This window comes from Crinia signifera, chromosome 7, assembly GCF_055691185.1.
Source record: "Crinia signifera chromosome 7, ASM5569118v1, whole genome shotgun sequence".
NCBI lineage: Eukaryota > Metazoa > Chordata > Amphibia > Anura > Myobatrachidae > Crinia > Crinia signifera.
Window position 1 is genome coordinate 82,475,387 of NC_139223.1, and position 22,038 is coordinate 82,497,424.

Below are 22,038 nucleotides of genomic sequence, written 5' to 3' on the forward strand. Positions count from 1 at the left end.
TATTCACTATTGCAGTCACTGCCTGGCAATTAATATTCCTAAGTGCTTTGCAATCTCATTTTTTTTTCAATTGTATTCCATTTACTGTGTTATTAGCATAGTTATTACCAAGGCCTCGATGTATAACCCTAAATTTATTTACAGTCAATTTCATCTGTCATTTCATGCCACAATTTTCCATAAGTGATTTAATGGTTAATTTAAGTCATAAATTAGGCTATACCAAACAGTAGGGGAGGAAAATTGGAAAAATCCAATTGCAGGAAAACAGTTCTAGGGGCATATTCATTATTGACCACATTTACCTGGAATGATTAGAATACTAATCTACTCACTGCTTATTGCTGAAATAAAAAAAATATTTATCGGGTCTATTAATTGCAGGCCAACCATCAACACTGACCGCGATTTTCCAGCTTTATACAACACACGCCTAATGCCAGCCTACTCCAGAGGCTCTAATTTATGCAATCATTTGGTGAAACTTGATATTTCTGACTTAACCAAACCAGTTACGCCATCACATTTTTTGACTAGAGCATTGGGGTGTTACCATTGTACTGAGTGCACAACTTGTGGATCCCTCCTTACGGGAAACCACTTCTTGCACCCTTACACCGGCAAGAAGTTTGGTATCAGACATGTGTTAAGTTGCACCTCTAAGTTCATTGTCTACCTCCTATACTGCCCTTGCGGTTATGTATATGTAGGCAAGACAGAAACTATATTTAGGGAGCGTATGGCTAATCACCGTACTACCATCAGGGCTGCAATACTTGCTGGAAGTGGTGACATGCCTGAACCTAAACATTTTGTAGAAGCTGGTCAAGCGGTAGCCAATTTATGCACCAAAATTATAGATCATATTCCCCTATTGAAACATGGGGGTAACAGGGGCAAATTGCTCCTGCGGTGCAAGAGTAAATGGATTATGAAGCTAGATACTATGGCCCCTCGTGGCCTAAATGAAAAACTTGGCATGCTCTGCTTTCTCTAAAAAATATTCCATTAAAAATTTATTTATTTAAAAATAGTTTCTCTATGATTTATGGCATTAAAACTATTGCTTAATGTTAACAGACAGTTTACTATTGATGATCAGCACTTTTGTCACAGATATACCGCATTTTGTGGTTTGAGCCACTTGATTGGAGACGGAATATATAGTAAACATAGTGTTGTACCTGTTACTACATATTTATCTACTTGCCTACAGTATGTATGTATGTATTATGATGATGTTCTTCAGTATTGCAGACTTTTTATCTATTTTTATATTTTTTTATTTATTAATGTTTATATAAGTTTTCACTTTTAATTTTATTTATGAGCAACTGGGGTTTTTGCTAATGAGGTGGTACCGGCCGTCTGTAATCTACCCTCCCAGTGGGACTGACCAGAACCTAGGTCCACAGGTGAGGTGGTGCGGCAGATTAGGCTACATCTCTGCTGATTGGTGAAGGTGTAAACAGTGGTGAATAAATGTGTTTTCTAAAGCTCATTTGGTTTATCCCTGACGACGGGAGGCTAAGCTCCCGAAACATGTCGGAACAATAAATTGGATTTACCATTGAAGTCTGACGAGTGCCACTTCCTATATTCTTCTATATAGAACCCACAAGTTCATAGAAGGCACTGTAGCATGTTTGCCCCGTTCATCACTTTATCAGAGTGCTGGATACCCCGTATATATATATATATATATATATATATATATATATATAGGTACTAGGACCATGTAATATACTTTTTGACCTGCCCTTGTGGCCTTTATTACGTTGGCATGACAACTAGATGCTTTCGTGACCACATGGCCAATCACAGGGCTTCTATAAGATCTGCACTGCTGACCAAGGACACCGACAAACCTGTCGCTAAATATTTTTTGTTATTTAGCCACCAGGTAGCTACACTTATATGTGTATGCTGATCGATCATGTCCCTAAAAATGTCTGTGGTGGCAACCGTACTCTTACATTGAAAAAGTTGGAGGCACGTTGGATTTATTCACAAAATACTCTGGCCCCTAATGGACTAAATGAGAATAATCCTCTTAATATGTTCCTTCAATAGATGCTGGTTCTAGGTGCATTTTCGCTGCTGGTCTTCTGTTCATTATGTGCTATTAATCTGTTCTATCATAATTGATAGGGTTATATTTAGATTGGTCTATTACCTTATTTTTGCACTGATATCTGTATGACGCTGTTTAATATTCATTATTGACCCCATAGCATTGATCATATCTTGTTCAACCTCTGATTATGACCTTTGGTCATCATTTTAACCTGCACTAGATTTTATCTGTTTTACTGTTTTCTTTTTCATGCAGTGTATAATAATATTGTTAGATGTTACTGCCAGAATACTAATACCCTCCAGTGATTTTGTATGTCCCTGCTGCTACCTATATAGATATATGTATGGTGGCCATTTTGTATATGGGCAAGACAGTGCCTTTAAACCCATATAACCAGACCCACTTCTGGTCGGTGACACGCATCTAGCATCAATGCTTCCAGCCAACTTCTGGCTTAAGACTTCCGGCTTCTGCTGTGGAGCTTCTAAATAGCGGGCGCCGATCCCAGCTGATCTGGTGGCTCTGATTCCTGTATGTGCTGCGGCATGCTCCCAGACTGGTTACCTGGGTAAGTTCTTTTATGCCAGCCCTATTATTAACATGCTTGGGCTTTAAACCCGTCATTTATTAGACATATTTTTAGGCACTTCCGCCTATGATATCATATGTTCCACTGATGGCTGTCAGTGAATGGCTGTGGGTTATTAACTAATTAGACACTGATTGGGAGGGGTATATTTGGAGGTTTGGCATCAGTGGTCAGTATCCCATTATCATCCTGCTGGATCACTATTACGGCTATTCTGTCTTGATAAAGACCTGTTTAGGTCAACGTCGACCACCTGATATGGATTGTATTTGAATAAATCACTTTTGCATCGATTGGTTAGTGCCCTCCTCAGTGTTTGTATGGATGCTGGACTTTGCTACTATAGTTGGATATCCCCCTAGGGATCTCATTGATGGTGCTCCCCACTACTATATTCACTCTTGGATGTGAGTGCGGACCCCCAAAAAATCTATATATATAGATAGATAGATATTTTTTTGTCTAATGCACCTTGATAAAAAAAACACGGGGGTTTGAAACGTTGGGATACAACCCTGGTCTGCTGACTGTTTATTTCATATTGTGAGTGCCACTGTCCATCAAGCTTCTATATCACGCACCTGCTGCTCCAGGCCGGTGAATCCAGGCGGGAAACTCCCCATTACTGCACAGGTTGGAGTGCTGCACACATGCAAGTTGTTATTTATATATATATCTCAAAATCCAGAAGAGAGAGTTGTCATTGATATTTTTGAAGTGTACTGTATATTTATGTCTTACTTTAGATTACACAGTATATTGGTTATAGTAATAATAATGACAATTCTCTTTTTTTCACAAACATTTTAGGTGAATTGTTTGTATCTTTTTCTTTGGCTAGAATTAATTTTTGTCTCTTTTTAAAGCGCAAAATAGAAATAAGTGCCAATATGCAATTTAAGTCATGCGGAGACATGGATTAAAAAAATGTCAAGTTTGTAAAAAACATAAAATATCTAGTTTATCCCTGATTACACCTCATGCAATGTTTTCATTCAAAGAATATTTTAATAGCTGGGAAACATGCTGTTTGACCAAAAAAAATACGGAATCCCATGTTCACTTTTATATCTCTGATGCAGAACATTACATGTAAAACCTGCTTTTCTTGTTTATTATTCATGCAGGGAATCACAATTAAGATGCAAATTTCCTTTCCATTGTGAAATTTATGACAAGGAAAGTTACTTGTCCAAGGTCACACACAGTCAGTAGCAGAGACAGGATTATGGTATGGCCATTCCTATGCACAAAGTGTGCTGTCAATGCTTTATGTTTCTAGGATCTTGCTTCTCAAGCTGCAGCATTATAGTACTGCAATGAGAAAATGGCACAAAGTAATATTTATATGTTTTTCCACTCACTTCACTGCACCGCAGTAATTCTAATATGATAAGTCAAGGTGCAGTAAAAGTCCAAAGCAGTAATGCATATGCACTAAATTAAAATAGTCTTTGTAAACTCTACAGGCCATGAACCTTTTTCCTGTTGTTACATTCATTCTGAACATTTATTGTATCTATGTATATTTATTAGTATTATCATTGTTATTACTGTGTTATTAGTATTATTTATTTAATGCAAGCTTCCTACATAAAATGATGCTGCTATTTAAACCCTGTACTGCTGCATGCTTTCTCAGCCCCCTTTTCTAGCTATTTTATGATGATAGCGCTTGTCCTTTTTACAACATTAATATAATTTATTATGTTGATGTGGTTTTCATACAAATTATCCCTAGCTGCTGTGGGGTTTTCTGGAATACTTTTTAGTTTCAGAAAATGCCATTATTCTTTTTACTCTAACCATATAACCCAATGGGCAGTATAATAATTTTTTTATTGAAATTATTGACATTTCAATAATACATATAAATAAATATACAGGTATATAAATACCACAATTTGTGTTTCTTACTAATAATCCTCCCTTAAAAAATAGTAACCTCGCTATCTCACATTAAAAGCTTTCTTTATGTAGAAATAATGTGGTAGTCCAACAAGGCTTTCCAATTCAAAAATTAGATCATCTACCACATTATTTTAACACAAGATAATGGGTACTACTGCTAATCCACATTTAAGGAGTTTTGAAAGATACTACATTTTTTCAATCAAACACACTCTTCCCTACCAGTTGAAACACATTAATTTCCATTCAGAGAAACAGCTGAGATGTTACAGTATTTCCACTCCCTATGCCTATACCAACGTGAACATATTAAAACACAGTAAATTTATTTTAAAAAGTGTCATTTGTATAACTTGAACTTCAGTCAAATATATTTCATATTGTTTTAACATGGGGATATTGAGGTTGAGTCATAATGACCTAGGGCATTTCAAATTACAATTACTTTTTTACTTACTTATTTATGCGGCCTTGCCAAATCTATCAGTAGTTGAAAGGTTTGGCAATGTAGTGGACTAAGTGGTACTACTGAGTGGCAATAGTACCACTCAGTCAGCCAGTATAATCACAGAGTAGTAGATGGGCACAAACTTCAAAAAGATTCTTCTGACCCATCTTAAATTCAGTGGTAAGGTGTGTACACACAGGGGTGATTTTTGCTAATATCACGGGCAATATGGTCACTGAGCAACCATATTGCCCGCGATGGGAGTGTGCACCGGCAATATATCGCTGGGTGAGCGCTCCCGTTCTTTCCCCATAGTGATCGTTGGTTGCAGGAACATGTTCCTGCGACCAACTGATTTCCACTGCCAGGCTCCCCCGGTTGTTTCTTTTTCATCAGCGACTATCTCTGTCACTGATGCAAACGGGATACTGAGCGATATATCACTGAGCGATATATCGCCAGCGGTGTAGCTAGGTGCCATGGTGCCCAGAGCAAGGGCATATTTCGCGCGCCCCCCGGTAATGAATTGGGGGCGTGGCTAAAGGAATCTGCTGCGCTATATAAGAACCTGTAACGGAATCTGCTGCGCTATATAAGATGCTGTAACGGAATCTGCTGCGCTATAAAAGACGCTGTAACTGAATCTGCCGCACTATACAAGACGCTGTAATGGAATCCGCTGCGCTATATAAGACACTGTAATGAAATCTGATGCGCTATTTAAGACACTGTGATGGAACCTGCTGCGCTATATAAGATGCTGACAGCTGTACATAAATATATATACAGATAAAGATATATACTTTACAGCACAGCAGGGCGGCAGCAGAAGCCAGAGAGATTCACTTCCCCACTCTCCCCCCCTCCTCCCCTGGGCCCCACGAATCCCCCAAACCCCAAGTTTATTAACATCATTAATTAGCTTAAATTGCATTGTCTGCAGGAGCCTATGATGAGTTGCAACTCACCATTAGGATCAGAATTAGGATGCTGCCACTGCTCTCCGTGAAAGGGGGGACTTCTACATCAAGGGTACATGTCATCAAGCGCAGGGCGGGCAGCAGTAACGGGACCCGGGCACAGCAGTGAGCCTCACTCATGGGGCAGCAGTCTGGAGTTTTTGGTGCTCCCTGCAGACCCCGCTGGTGGTGGCTCCTCCACGGGGTCTCTGCCATACAACCACTGCTCCAGAGTTCCGGCCCCCAGAGACCTGATGACATCCACCCGCAGGCGCTGAGTATTTCCTGTGCCCCCTGCACAGTGAGTGACAGGTGCGTGCGGGGCAGCAAGCCGGGCTTTCATTGGCGGCAGCTGTGATTGCTGGAGCCTGGCCAGCGGGGGGTGGGGGGCAGGGGGGGTGATTCCACGCAGCAGCCGGAAGGTGGGGTGCAGTGCGGTGTGAGTGCGGATAATTGCCGCACCCCCCGCACCCACATTGTGATGCCACTGAGGCCCTGTATAGTACGATGCAGGGATCATTTGCGGAGGGGGGGGGCAGACCGGCGGCGCCAATCGACCAATCGCCGCCCAGAGCATGAGCACCGGTGGCTCCGCCCTCCCTACGCCTCTGTATCCCAAGTATAGGGACACCAAATGAATATACAGTATACAGCATTGGACAAAGTTATAGACCCTGGAATTAAGCTGTACATTTTAACTGTAAACATATTTTGTTTCCTTTACAGGTAAAGGCTAACAGATGTAGACAAGGACTTCTACCCTTGTGCATAAAAATCTTAACTTGGGGAAAGAGAAGTGGAAGTACTGTAATTACATTTCAGAGATTGAAAATGGAGGGATGGATCTCCCTTGCAAATTACAACAATTCATATAATTTTATATAATTAATATAAAAAATTGACTGAAACTGAAGTTTATATGTTTATCTCAACTGGAATTTTGAGCAGGCCATGCCCATGATATTGATGCATTACCACCATAACTGGAGAATTACATTTATACAAACCTCAGTTCATTGTGTATCTAGTGTGACTGATAACACATTAAATAATTTGATAGTAACAATAATGTATTGCTAAATAAACTTTAATGATACTGTAAAACTCAATTTCAGTCGTTATGCAATAATATCAACACAATTACTGTAGAAGTAAAATTATTAGACCCTTATGGATATGTTTACTAAAATGCAGATTTTTAAAAGTGAAATTTTGCCCATAGCATTCAATCAGATTGTGCTTATTATATATCTATCACATTATAGAACATAATAGCTAGAATCTGATTGATACTCTTTAGTATATATTGCTTTTTAACAACCCCTTTTTCTCTATATATCTACAATTTGAAAAATGGCTTAAATCATCACCAAAGTAATACATTTTAATGTCTTCCATTACCAAATGTTCACCACTAATTTCACCTTTTTGTCTTGAGGAAAACTTTGTCAACCATGATGTCCTCACATAAATTGAAGATGTGCATGGAGTCTTGTGACTGGTGTTGTCTCTAACTTCACTGCCATGTTTTGGTTTTGCAAAGTTACCCAAAAGTGTTTTGGTTCATAATTCAAATTTAAAATTTGAATCATGGATTTTATATTTCATGAAAATTAATAACAACAGCAAAAATCACCTAATTTTTTACAATCCAAAACCCAAAATTTAGATTTTAACTTCAAATTCCTAAACATGGGATGATCCATATTGGGACTGGATCACTTCAGGAGATTTGTATTGTGTCTCGGTTAGGTTTTGATCCACAACATTTGGGTGGGTACAGATATCTAAAGACCCAAACTGCACATCTCTACCACTGACAGGGTAGGAATAGCTGTACCTCCTACATATTAAAAAGTGATCTTTTAATGCAGTAGATTGCCTAGTTTCTTTAGTAGTAAGCTATGTTTGCCTACCATTTTCTTCCTTTTTTTGTTGTCAATTCCTACAGATAAATTTAATCTTTTTACTATTTTGTAAATGTGGATTATTGGCAAAATAAAAACTACAAATTATTTCTTAGTACTGCTTATAAGATAGAGAAATAAAAGCATGTTTGAATTTGGTATTAATTCTTTTAATTTCAATAAAAACACTTTTTGGGCCATCTGTGTTAAAATACATTTTAGAGACAATCCCAAAAGATTGACAAGAACAAAAATATTGGCGCTGAATCCGGTCGACACAATGGTCCTATTTAAATTATTTGGATTTAAAATATATACCAGCTGTGTGTAGATATGATTATATAGGTGGTGTACACACAGGTATACTATACGTAGAGGGTTCTTGTGGCAATATATAGGGAAGTCCCAATTCCCAGAATTCAACAGAAAAGAACAAAAAATATATAGATAAACTATCGCACTAGAAACAATATATATTAAAGAACAATAACATACATACACTACTACAATTCCCTGGCCAGTGATGCGAACAATTCACGATAAAATAAAACTAATAATAATAACCACACCAGCTATAATTTCAGTTGAATTAGTATCCTTGAATATAGCTGCTAATTGCTGTGGTCTGGTTTTAAAAAAGAACTGTATAGGGGAACATAAAAGTCCAGAAATCTCTTAGGACTATTATGTCCTATTAAGGAGTTAGTACCAGATGTGAAATTGACTCGATGAAAAAAAAGTTCTCTTGTCAACTGTCTGGCCAGAGAGGATTAAAAGAAAAAATGCAATATTGGGGGAAGATCTCCCATATCCTGTGGGCTTTAGCAATTCCAGCCCTCAGGGTTGTAGTGGAAGTAAGGTCACAGTTCTTGTTTTTAAAGATGGTGCAGGCATGGAGGGGATCCCAAAATGATTCAAATAAGATGGTTGCTCAATATAGTGGATCAAATGACACATTCTCCGCCTCTTTTTAGGTGTCAGCGGCTTTCTTAGATAGTTAGTTTCCCTAACATTAATTAAGCATGGTTAAATGTGTTCTATACAATGTGTGAAGCAGTATACAGTATGGAGGGATTATCAGCAGCAGAGGTTACCAACCACAGTCCTCAGGCAATCTAATGCTGGCCATACATCAGAAAGATCGATCTTAAGATCGATTGCGCTCATGATTGTGTCCAATTTCCCTTCGATTCCCCGGCAGTCCTTGGGGGTTTTTGGACACACAATGTGCACACAATCTGCATACAATCCATCTTACAATCAATTGAGATTGTATGATTGGGTACAATATATTTCTGATGTATGGCCACCTTAACAGTCCAGACTATTCAATTGCCATATATAAGCACAGGTGACTTAATTAGTAATTCAGGTTTTCTGATTTGGCCATCTGCGTGCAAGCATGTAGTCATTAAAACGGTACTGTTATTGTACTGTATATTGAGGAGTGAGGTTGGGAAACACTGATCAACAGTGTCTATAAATGGGCAGTAAATGTTAGGGGGGACTCATTTCCCTTAGATAATTGACAATTTATTGAGTCAGTAGAAAGACATATTTTGTCTTTCTACTGACATATTTTGTAGAACCTTTAGGGACATATTTTGGAGAACCTTTAGTTCAATGCTCCTTAATGAACATCATTTTACAAGTTACTGTATGACATTATAACATCACTGCAATTTCCTGTTTGTACAGTAAATTACTAGTATAGTGCTCATCATTGTATTTTGACTCTGTGTAGTAATTCTAATAATGAGTCTAGCCATCAAAAATAGGAAAGAGATACGATAGCATGCTTCAAAATTTTTTAATGATAAATGTCACGCAGATTTCTAGAAACTAGTTTTAGCCATCTAATTGGATCTATCAGTTGTTAAACCCTCCAGGATAAAGTACTTGTCCATAAAATCAATACATTTTCTATTAAATATATCAGGGATGGAAAATGCCATCTACTCTATATCTCATTTTAAATTAAACTGTTTTATAGAATAATCATGTTCCAAGAATGTCTCAGAATCATATTTTTGGGGGGTTATTTATATTAAAAAAGTCACATAACTCTGATGCTGTAATAAACAATTCACATTTATAGAGCAATACGATTAACTTATTTTACTATATTGTAATTATATTGTAATTATGCCAAATATGGAAAAACAGTATATGTAATGGAGGCAAGTGCAATTTGACCAGATGTTTTCTATGTATGTCTGCACTTAGATTTCAAAAACCTTCATGTAACAACAGTGAGCTAGGGTGTTCAATTTAAGGCAATACTACAGCTTGTTTATATATAGTTTTTATACCTATGTAAGACTAATTATTTGTGGCACTTCACATACAACTGAGCTTAAGAATAAAATAAAATAAAGAAGAAATTAGTAAAGGTACCGACCTTAAGTCCATCAAGATCAATATCTATCACAATAATTGCATATTGGAACATCTGTATTGTAAACAATAATTTCCCTATGGCTTTGTCTCCAAATCTGCTAGAGCATAATGGACATTATTGTTCCATTTAGTGCCTAAGCCATCATTGTAGCCATTGGACCAACTGACTCAGTTGATACAGGTACACTGGCCACTGGAGCAGAATTGCAGAACTGCATCATAAAAACAGATGTTTGACACTCCCCCTATATATGCTTATTATGAACCTAGTTTATTGTTGCACATAGACATCAAGATTTATGCAAATATCCTGGCATCATGCCTAAATACAGTCTTACTGCAGTCTGTCTGTAGCAAACAACTTTACATTATCACTGGTCATAAAAAGAAAAAAAAAAACAATACCAGATGCATTATTGAACTAATTCACTTGATAAACACTAAAAAACTCCCCCTATTTATCTTTCTCTCAATGCAGAGACAACATTTTATGGAATCAGTTGGTCTTTTGTACTATAAACTCTCCACCGGTTTAGGTTACAGGGTGATTTTATTATTAATAGCCAAGCACTATAATCAAATGTATCTGTAATCATGTCAATAAACAGTATTTCTTAAGATAAAGTTGTGGCTGCATAGCCTGTTTGCACCACATGGTGCATGGAGCAATCATACAGGTAGTGATTATGGACTTCATTCTTTTACCTATATTTATGGTCTTATTTGTCCCATTACTGCAAACAGAATGTCCGAAATATGGATTCAACACTCACTTCATCATGTTCTATGTGATTCATCACATACCTGTCCAACAGGTAGGGTTTTGTAGTTGTATTGTGGAGCTGATGCATGAATGTCACCATTTTGGATCTTTTTAGCTAACTGCCTCTCCTCAAGTCAAAACTCTACTTGCTGCAGCTGACTCTGGCAGCCAAACTGTGACCTGCAGCTACTACATAAACTGTTACTATTCATTAAATCGCATAACAGAGCAATACATTACATTGATGAAATCATGGCTTACTGTAATTTAGCAGTAAGAATGCAGATCCTAGTTTCACTACAGTGCCTCAGTATTGCTGGATTCCATTTGTACATGCACCATTGTGACTGAAGCTTTACAAGCCACAGATTTCTCAGCTATTTCCAATGTATATAATCAGCTATGTCTCAGACTTCCAAGTTACAAGTATTACCTGTTATGTCTGTCTCTCAAGACAAGAGTATTGCTTCCAATTGGACTTACTAATTACAAGCATTTCCAGTGTTCTCAAGTTATCGGTTCTTCTTGAATTTGGTGCTTACACTTGAGTGCTTTACCTAGTCTACTCCAGAGTATTTTGTCTACTGATTTCAAGCACTGCAGAGCTCAACCCACATCTGCAAATAACCAGCTGCATTCTACTTTTGGAATAGTGCATCCTTCACATCATGTAGATCTCTTACATTTCAGTGTGTAGTTAACCTATCACATTCTTTTAAGCAAATAAATATCTTGCTTACAGGAATATAATAGGTTAACCACCCCCACCCCCCCAGGTAAAATCAGCCACTGTAGTGAATCCAGATGCAATCTGTTAGACTGCACTGGCTTCACTGTGACTGGAAGTGACTTCCAATTGGAAATCTTAACTGCCAGTAACCAAGGCAGTCCCACTGGTAGAAGTTCCTTCCCTCCAGGATGCCTCTCTACAGGCTGCCGAGTGGCAGCCCATAAAATCCGGGAGTTGCGCATGTGCAGTACCTATGTCGGTACTGCGCACATGGTGGTCCCGGTGCCTGTCATCTGTATTATACAGGTACCAGAACCATGATTTCCCTCCTATGGGCTGTTGTCGAATCAGCCCATAGAAGCTGGCCACATGCACAGTACAGAGGTTTGTACTGCGCATGCCCCAGTCCCGGCACCTGTCATCATTGTACAGGTGCCAAGAATGCTGCACCTATGTGGGACCAGGATACAAGCTTCCACTGTTAACTACACACTGAAATTTAATATCCAGTCTCCTAGCGGATGTAATTTCCAAAGGATTAACACCTCAGTTCTGTACCGCTGGCACATAGTATTCCTGATATTGCCAAAATTCTCTTGCAACATGCATTTATTATTTGTGTGTCCATAACCTCAGCTTCCTACAACAGTACAAGTACTAATACACATGTTCCAAATGTCCTGATTCTACCACATTACTAGCCCAAGCTCAGATTTAACCTGCTCTGTAGCAAAGCTGAACCCAGCAATTCCAAGTTACCAGCATCACTGGTCCCAATAAAGCATCAAGATCCACTGGTACTAGCTGCTGTCCAGTCACAAAATTTCTGGTCTCAGTCCAGCATCCAAAACCACTAGTACTAGCCAGCTGCTCATTCACAAAGAAACCACTGGCAATAGCCCAGCATCCAGTTCAACCAGTTCCAGATTGGTATTTAGCTTCTGCCCAATGGTCCTAGTCCTGAGTCCAGATCCACTGGTTCCAGCCTGGTGTCCAGCTCTCATCAACTAGTTCCAGTCCAGTGTTTAATTCCACCAATATCAGCATGGTGTACAACATTTGACTCCATTGATACATATTGCAGCCTGGTTACTTGTCTTGTAATTCCAAGAGTCTACTCCAGCAAGTAGCATTATTAAAGTACTTAGCTAATCTCAATACAGCTTTATGTAAAGCCCATTGATCCCAGTTCATCTGCCCACAGACGAATACATGTTTCTATGGACCTAGACAGGATGGATCCTGACACAAAATACTAGGCACTTAAGTTTAGTAATTTAGTTATTTTTTTTACGTTAAGTATGCAGCATAAAGTATGGCTCATTTACTGTATATTGGACTGCTGACTTTTGCTTTTTACACAGGTTAGCATCTTAAATGCAGCAACCTTAAGCAATACCAGCACCAAAGTCCAGTGAACTCATGCATTGTAATTTTGCAGCAATGCTTCTGACACATACAATATCTTGGGGAAAAGTCTGTTTTGAAACACATGGAATGGCTTAAGGCCCATACACACTGGGCGACTTTGAGCTAAAAGTCACTCAAAACAACCAGTTTGAGTGGCTTTCGGCTCCAAGCCACCCAGTGTGTATGCCCCAGCGATGAGCAGTGAGCGCTGCTGTGCGCTCACGCATCATCGCTGGGAAAGCCGCTCATCTGCTGGTAATACCAGCAGATGAGTGGTTTTGTGGATGGCTTTGCATAGTGCTGTGCTAAAATCATCTTATAGAGCAAACTATATATTCAGGCCAAGTATCACATGTCATCCTTTCATCACTTTTACTCAATACATGCTCTTCAAACTACAACTTTGACAACAAGCAAAATAAGATCAAATATCTTGTAATAGACAATGCTCTTAGTTAAAATACCCTAATTAAGCAAAGATGACCCTGAATTCATTGCATACATCATACTTCTTCAGGATGAACAATATGTTTATATCATGGATATGGAAAGATTGAGATTTAAAAAATTAATTAGTTTTCTCAACTTTCAGATCTGTTCCAAACCTCACTGGTACAGGGATTAACACTGATCCTGATGTATAGTTAGTTAATGTGGTTGTTTGTTTTGCTTTTCTAGAAAAGAATTCAATAACCTTCAAAGTCAATGAACTAATAGGAAAGGGAACATTATGGTATGTTCCTCAGCACACTTCACAGTTGACCCATTTAGTGAGACTCTTTCATTAAGTAATCTTCCTAGTTTCTATATTTTACTTCTCAAAATCAGGCAATTTAGGCTCTCTTTCAACTTATCATACAGTATGTTCCTGTCAGAAATATGATTGATTACTCAGACTTCTCCAGGCCATTTCCCCATCAAACTTCCTCACAGTTATATATGATTGGCATAATAGTTAGCATTAATCATTCACAATACCGAATTAAACATTTTCTCAATGCCCATTCTGTGTGGAGTTTATATATCCCCCTCAAGATTGTGTGTTCTTCCATTGGGGGATACAGTTTCCTCCCACTTCATAAACATTTGGGTATGTTGATTGACCTCACATAAAATATAACCCTAGTGTGTAAGTGTGTCCATGTGATAGGGAATATGGAGTGTAAGCTTCATTAGAGCAGAGACTGATGTGAATAATTGAATTATTTTCTGCAAACTGCTGTGTAACATTGCTGATATTCACTTTGCACTTTTCAACAATACATGTACTTCTTTGAGTTAAAACAGTTCAAGTGTCATTAGATACTGTGGAACATTTTATCAATCCCTTTTCAATTTTTTAAAGTGCAAGATCAGTATTGATCTTAAACACCTTTTTGAATCAAAATGCATAATCTCAAAATGTAAAATCTGCTCCTTGTTTTACAATTGGTAGATGGATGTGGACAAGGTACCAGTGAATGCCCTGTACTACCTTTAGATATAGAATTTAAAAAAAAAAACATCCATTTACATGCACATGAAAACTCATATTATGTTTAATAGAGATGTGTGGTTTAGTTTTCCTGAAATATGAACACACATACAAACTTTGAGGTGTTTGAGTTGAATCAAATCTCAGTTTGGAATCACTGTGGGATTCTGAGTGGAATTGAGTCATGGCTCAGGTCTGTTGTTTGGGAATCAGATTGAAAAACTAAACTCAGGTTTTTTATCACACATAAATAGGTACAAATTACAAGACGTTAGCTGTTCTTTTTTTATTGTTTTTTTTCCTTAATGTTTATAGATTTTTATTAATTTTAAAGAAATTCAGAACTGAACATGATAGTGGTTTTGACTAAAACAAAACATAATGGTGAATTAAAACCAAAACAAGGGGGCCTGTGGACATCCCTAATACAGTATATACTGTACTATAAGTCATACCTGCCAACTATTAAACTAAAAAAGAATATATGGATTCCACTCTCCTCATATTGGATCCCATACATGTAATATTTGCCTTAAAATTTCCATATGAGAAAATGACTTTTTCAGTATTTTGACCAAGCATCCATTCACTTCTGCATTTGCCAATTGTGAGACAAGACCAGTGTTTCCCAAACCAAGACTTCATTGCCCACTCACAGTCCAGGGACTTCAGTAACCATATCCATGCATGAGCACAGGAGGCTTAATTATTGCTTCAGTTTCATTTACTCACCTGTGATAAAGCACGGATATGCCTAATATCTGTACTGTGAGTGAGCCACTGAACTAGACAATTATCCAGACAAACTAACCAAATACTTACTGAATGATAGCCAGTTACTGGAAACCCACAGCTTACTTAAACAATAAAACCTTAATCTTAAAGTCTTCATTTTTCTCTATATACAGATTAATTGAATATTTTTTATCTATTATCATAAAAATCATAACTGTTGCTATTAATTAATAGATGCTGTTGATAGTTTAAAATAGTGATAGTTTAAAATAGTACACTATGCAGGTAATATTCTGTGCCTGTTGGTATGCATAAATCAGATAATAATAGGTAATAATAGTGCTAAAAGTAATATATCTAGTTGTTGAACTATACAGTATATAAATACAGTAATAGGACTGCTTTCAAATCTATTTGCTGTAAGTGATATGGATTGCATATAGACTGCTGCATGGAGTGTTTGTACTTGGAATACACAGTAAATAAATGTACTCTACTTTTTATTGTGAATTTCATTTCATTTAAAGTTAGTTTAAATTATTTTAAGATCTAATAAATTCCAAATCACTGGTTCTGTGGGAGTATGTTTTAATTAAACAGGACCTTGATATTGGACATAGCAAATAAACATAGTTTCTGAGTATTCTATTTTTCATTCAATGAAATTTCAAGATCTTTGCAAATATTACATCTTGTTTCTAAATAATTTCTACAAATTATTTGATAAAATAATAATAATAATACTGAAATGCAAATGCTGGAAAAAAAAATGCTGTAGACATTGAAGTATATATAGCATTTAATGAACACGCTAAAAAAGCATTACTCGGATTATATAGTAGAATATTTGAGGAATATAGCACTAAATAACAAATACTGTAGACACATATGATTGCGAGATATTCTGAGTGGAATTAATTATACTTGCATTATTTAAATATGTCAACACACATTTTTAATAATTTTTGTATTATTTATAATTATAACAATGTATATTGACTACATACATGCAAAAACTCATCTATTATTCTACATATGCATGACCACATTACAGCAGAGCATTTAATATCATAAGAAGCCACAAGAAAAGTTTGGGTTTGAAAAATAAACTTTACACAGGAGTTGTGAAATTAAAACATGCTGGCATTACAAATGACTTGAAATGAAATGACAAAAATTATGCAGTATTTCTACCTCTTACTATGACTAAACAGCCATCATGGCATTTATGAAAGTGATCTCTCAATATAGGTTCAAAAACAAAAACAAAATATAAATAAAAATAACTCTTACCTTTCTGACACAGCATGCGCCAGCCACACATGCAAATGTTTACTATTTTATATCATATATTGACCTTTTTATACCAACTTAGACTGCAATATATTCATGCATTGCACAGTACCCATCATTCCATGTGATATATTTGTATACATATTATTTCCCAAGGCAAAAACAAACATTGTATGTTAAAAAATAAAAATCCACATATTCCGAAAAAGTTGAAAGTTTTAAAACAGTCCAATATAATTTTCCAGGTGATATATATATATATATATATAAACTACTTATTCTTCCTCTATGTATGTTAGCTTAAAATGCATATACAGTATATGCAGTTGTGGCTCCAGATTAGGGTCTGCAGCACAGTTAGAAATTCAAACAAGGGAGAAGCATCAACTGCCAGTGAGTCAGTTTTTATAGCAGTTGGTGGCAGTTGGTGTGGCACATTATTAGGGATATTGACTAAAGACTGACATTTTTGGAAGCTTAGCCATTTTGGGAGGAGGTAGTATAACTTTCTAAAATGCCAAAGAGAAATTATAGGCACTATCTGATTGATTTATATGGGCAATATCAACTCTGTTTATTTTTGGAAGGTTCATTAAATGTACCCCTATAACAGTAGATATTATGCCCACATAGTTAAACATGCAAGTTCAAAATATGAAACAGAGAAAGCAACTATGTCATGCTCTATACATACAGTATGTATGTTTCAATTTAAAGAGACGTAATAGCATCTGTAACTGTATATTCTATAGTCAAATTCAAGATTTTTTTAAAGGAAGAACTCTTTAAAATTTCTATTTAAAAATGTATTTAAAAATGTAGCCATATAAAATGCCATAGTTTGATATCTCTGTCTCCAACAAGATTTATAAAACAAATAAAGCATTACATGTATGTACATGTACTGATGATATTTTGTTGACTTATCAAATTCATTTTATCTGACAAATCAATGTGATACACTTTTACCTGCACAGAAATCCTGGAGTTTGTATTTTAACTATTTGACCAATTAAGGATGATCAATAGGATATTGTAGAAGGTAGCTCCTTGACAGAAATGTATGCTTATGCAAATATTTAAAGAAAAAGGGAAGTGTGTGTGTTTATATATATATATATATATATATATATATATATGTATAGTGCGTATATGTGCGGCACTCTCTGAATTTTTCAGGTAAAAAAAGACACTTAGTCCAAGTGCTGAATTTTACGTTTCAGTTTATTTATAAACCTTCATCAGGAATTCCTGATGAAGGTTTATAAAAAATCGAAACATAGAATTCAGCACTTGGACTAAGTGTCTTTATTTCCTGAAAAATCCAGAGAGTGTCGCACATATACTCACTATATCTACACCCTCCGGAGAAACACAACACTTCAACGGGTGAGTGCCAGATACCCTCTGCGTCTATATATATATATATATATATATATATATATATATGCACACACACACAAAAGAGAACCGGGCCTGCACTATAGTGGGTAAAAGTGATCTCATTTAATAGCAGCACACATAAAAATGTATATGAAGGTAAAAAGAAACAGAGTCAACTTTGCCTGCCAAAAGGGATTCAGATCCATAGACAGATTTGTCCATTTACATCTAGCTTTCTTTTGTCTTTTCTTTCTACAGCCTGACTCGTAGCGCTGTGATTTATTTTGCTGATTTTTATATGAAACAGTGTCTTACCTGCAAAAATGAGTTAATGGGAAGCACAAGCAGCTTCTGCTTATTAAAATTATAGTCATAATTTTGCAAATAAGATGCTATTTAATAGAAAAAGTCACAGAAAAGATGCATAGCAATACTGAGTCACACAGAGCTCACACATTAATTATAATGTGACTTGCATCACATGGAGCATAGATGTATGTGGACAGATTTGTTTATCTCTCAAATTCTCTAGACATAGGCAGTTTGCAGATTGTCAGCATAAAGCAATGTACCAGTGATACTTTCAAAGTGCCTAGCTTACAACTCGATTCCCTGGATGTTAGTTATCACTTACTCATAGATAATATCACAGCATTGCAACATCACCAATCCGTGAACCAAATGTGATACTTTATAGGAGACTACAGGAGCATACATTGCTCTGTGCTGGCAATATTCAAACTAACTATGCTGCTTGGGTGTACTGAACTTGAGAGACACATTTAGAGCCTGCATACTCTTTGGGCAGGCAAAGTTAATACTGATAACTTTTAACCTTGATGCAAGTTTTTATGTGTGCTGCCATTAAATATTATTACTTAAAATCCACTATGGTGTGCATTCTTTTGTCCTTTGCATTAAAATTTGGAAAGACTTTTGAGTAGAAGGAACCTTTCAAGAAAAGCTGCAATTAATGAAAGTGAACTAAAATCTCTGGTAAGGACTGACTCCCACTAGCTTTACATTATGGACTAATGGCTACATATATAATTCCACGTAGCCCCATCATTCCACTGATGTGATAGTTAGATTTGGTGCCCTGTGGCCACAATGGGCACAAGGTGAAATAAAAAAGCAAAGTCAATCAGACTCTTGTGAAATGTCAGTATATCATAAAGCCATAATGCTAACATTTTGGGACTCATATGCCCCTTCCCAAGATGAATATGTTAATCTTTCACAAGAGTCTAAGTGCCACTGTTTGCTTTCTTCACCATGTGTGTATGTTTATAATATATTGCACAGTATAAATATATATATACACTGCATATATATTACATGTGATATTTAAAAAAAAAACACATGATGGGTGGGAATCAAAACTATGGATGTATTAAAATATTGTTCTGGAAATCCTTATGCAAGTGTCAACTTAGACATAACAATGTGTATATAGATTTAGATGTCAAAAATTATTTTAAATCCATTTTAAAGAAGTCTCCACATGTGCCATTTGAAGTGTGACAGCACTGTCATGTGTCATATCACTAGTTAATGTGTATTTTGGTGACAAAAAAATCGGTACTTATGTATTATCTGGGCTCCCATGTTAAATACACCCCATTTTTTCATACCCCTACTATCCAACTACGCATGGAGTTGATTTTATATAGTGTGGCGAGCGCAGTGAGCCACCGTGCCCGAAGCGTGGCGAGCGGACGTGGTCTCATAAGAAAAACGGGAGCCGAGATATTACATAAGTACCAAAAAATCTATTAATCTGAATTTAATACAAGGAACCATTATGTAATATTTATATTAAGTGCTGCATTATGTGTTCTTATTAAGATTCATATTTTGTTTCATGTAAGGATAGTGATTACTTTAATTTCCTAAATAGATACTTATTTTTGAGGACTTTTTAAAATTTCTATTTATCGGATGACCTTACATGTGCACGGTACACTGTGTCCATGAAGGGTAGCATTCACTGGCTGCTCGCAGGGTGATTGACACCCTGCAGCAACCCTGTGTTTTCTGGTAGAGCGCTGGAAAATGCAGGTATTCTCCGGCCGCTGGGAGGGAGGTGTGCAGACATCATCAGTGGCCACCTTCTTCCCACGGCCTTTCTAGCCACAAGTAAGTCTAGACTTATTTGGTGCCTGAAAACTGGGGGTAATCCATTCAATGGTGAGTGATTATGAATGGATATTCCCTCTGAACACTCGCAGCCTAGAGAGCAGGTCTGAATTGGGAAAACTAAGTGGCTTGTTTTTCTTAAGGGAATCTTGCTACAGTAAGTTTTTATTGTTGTATTTTGGAGCGTACCTTAACCTATGGGATTGTTGGATGGTATAGTATGATAACTGTGCTAAATTATGGGCATAAGATCAGATCGTTAGGACCGTGGGCCTGATTTACACCATTTCATGGGGCTGCAAATTTACAGCCCTGCCGATTATTAGAAGACCCCAGTTTGCAGTGTTCATGCGCAAGCCCTCCATGTGGCCACATCCAGCAATGGCATTTAAACGCAGGCCATATGCTGGCTGCTGGAAAATCGTAGATGGCTCCTGGCCCCAGATCCATCTCAGTGCTGAGTGAGTCTATGCTTACATGGCCGCTGTACACAGGGGGCAATCCATTCAATGGTGAGCAATTGCGAATCGCATTGCAGCAGTAGGCAGGGAGGTTGCTAACGGATCACTTGCTTGCAAAAAGTAAAAGCCCATTGATCGGGTCTAAATTGGGACCCATGTTTATACTTGGCACTCAATTGCCTGGTACTTAAATTCTGTACGAGAAAAGAGTATTTAAGAGATTAGAGGGTATTCTGGAAGACTCAAATTCTGGAAGACTAATTCAAATCATGTATTTCAGCATTTACTATCTGATAGATGCTTTAGAATTGTACGTACATGTACAAAATGGTTGAATAAATAGTATCTTTTCAATGGCTGTACAAATGTTAAATCATCAAAACGATTTAATTTGGTTTTAGTGGATTATAGTTTTGTTTGTTTTACTAATTTGTGTTTTTAACTTGATAATTTGTTGACAATCCAGTTTTGTTAATAACAAGAACGGTATTGTATTCTATATTTAGAATACATAAGTGAGTACATTATTTTGTATTCTATATTTAGAATACATAAGTGAGTAAATTATTTTGTATCCTATATTTAGAATACATAAGTGATTACATTATTGCCTTTTCCATAACACAATGTGATAACTCTGTCCACTTAAGAACAATTGTTTAATAAATGAAACTGGGAATTTTTTTTTTAAATGTGATTGAATGTTTATGTTTGAGATGAATATAGAGATGTGCAATATACAATATAATAAATAATAAATGTACAGTATGTTCTAGGATATGTAAACCATAAATATAACTTAAAATAGTGTTATGAAGTAATACTACACTATATACTACATGCAATGTAGTAAAAGTGTGTAATAATATAAATGACACAAAAAAGCATTGTGATGATTAATGTTGACCTGATCTGAAAAGGTGAGTGTTTATGTAATTTACAGTGAATTATTGCTATTATTTTCACATTTAATGTGTATTATTTTCCTGAAGTTTTAAAGGTAAAAATGCTATTATTATCAATTCATTCATTTTTTATATATTTATTATTTGCTATAAAATGACAACTGTGACTTTGTTTTACATTGGCATTAAGTGAAACATTTTTTTCTCATTTTAAGTGAGCTGTATCAGAAAAAATATGAGGTGCACAAGACGTACACAAGATAATATGGTGCTTTAAAAATATATTTATCCCCCCAAAAATTTCAGATATAGCCCATTTAATTACTTATACTCTTTGGATGACTTATATTGCAAACATACTCTAGTATAACACACATTGTTAATTGTAATGTACAGTATCAACAGTTTTTTGTGTTCCTCAATAATTAGTAAAATTAATAATTTATTGGTC

At 36.4% G+C, this 22,038-nt stretch overlaps 1 protein-coding gene across 13 annotated transcripts in view; it reads right to left on the reverse strand.

The window, feature by feature from the left end:
* Positions 1 to 22,038, reverse strand: part of RBFOX1 (RNA binding fox-1 homolog 1) — a 665,898-nt gene that overhangs the window by 63,392 nt on the left and 580,468 nt on the right. The window lies entirely within an intron of this gene.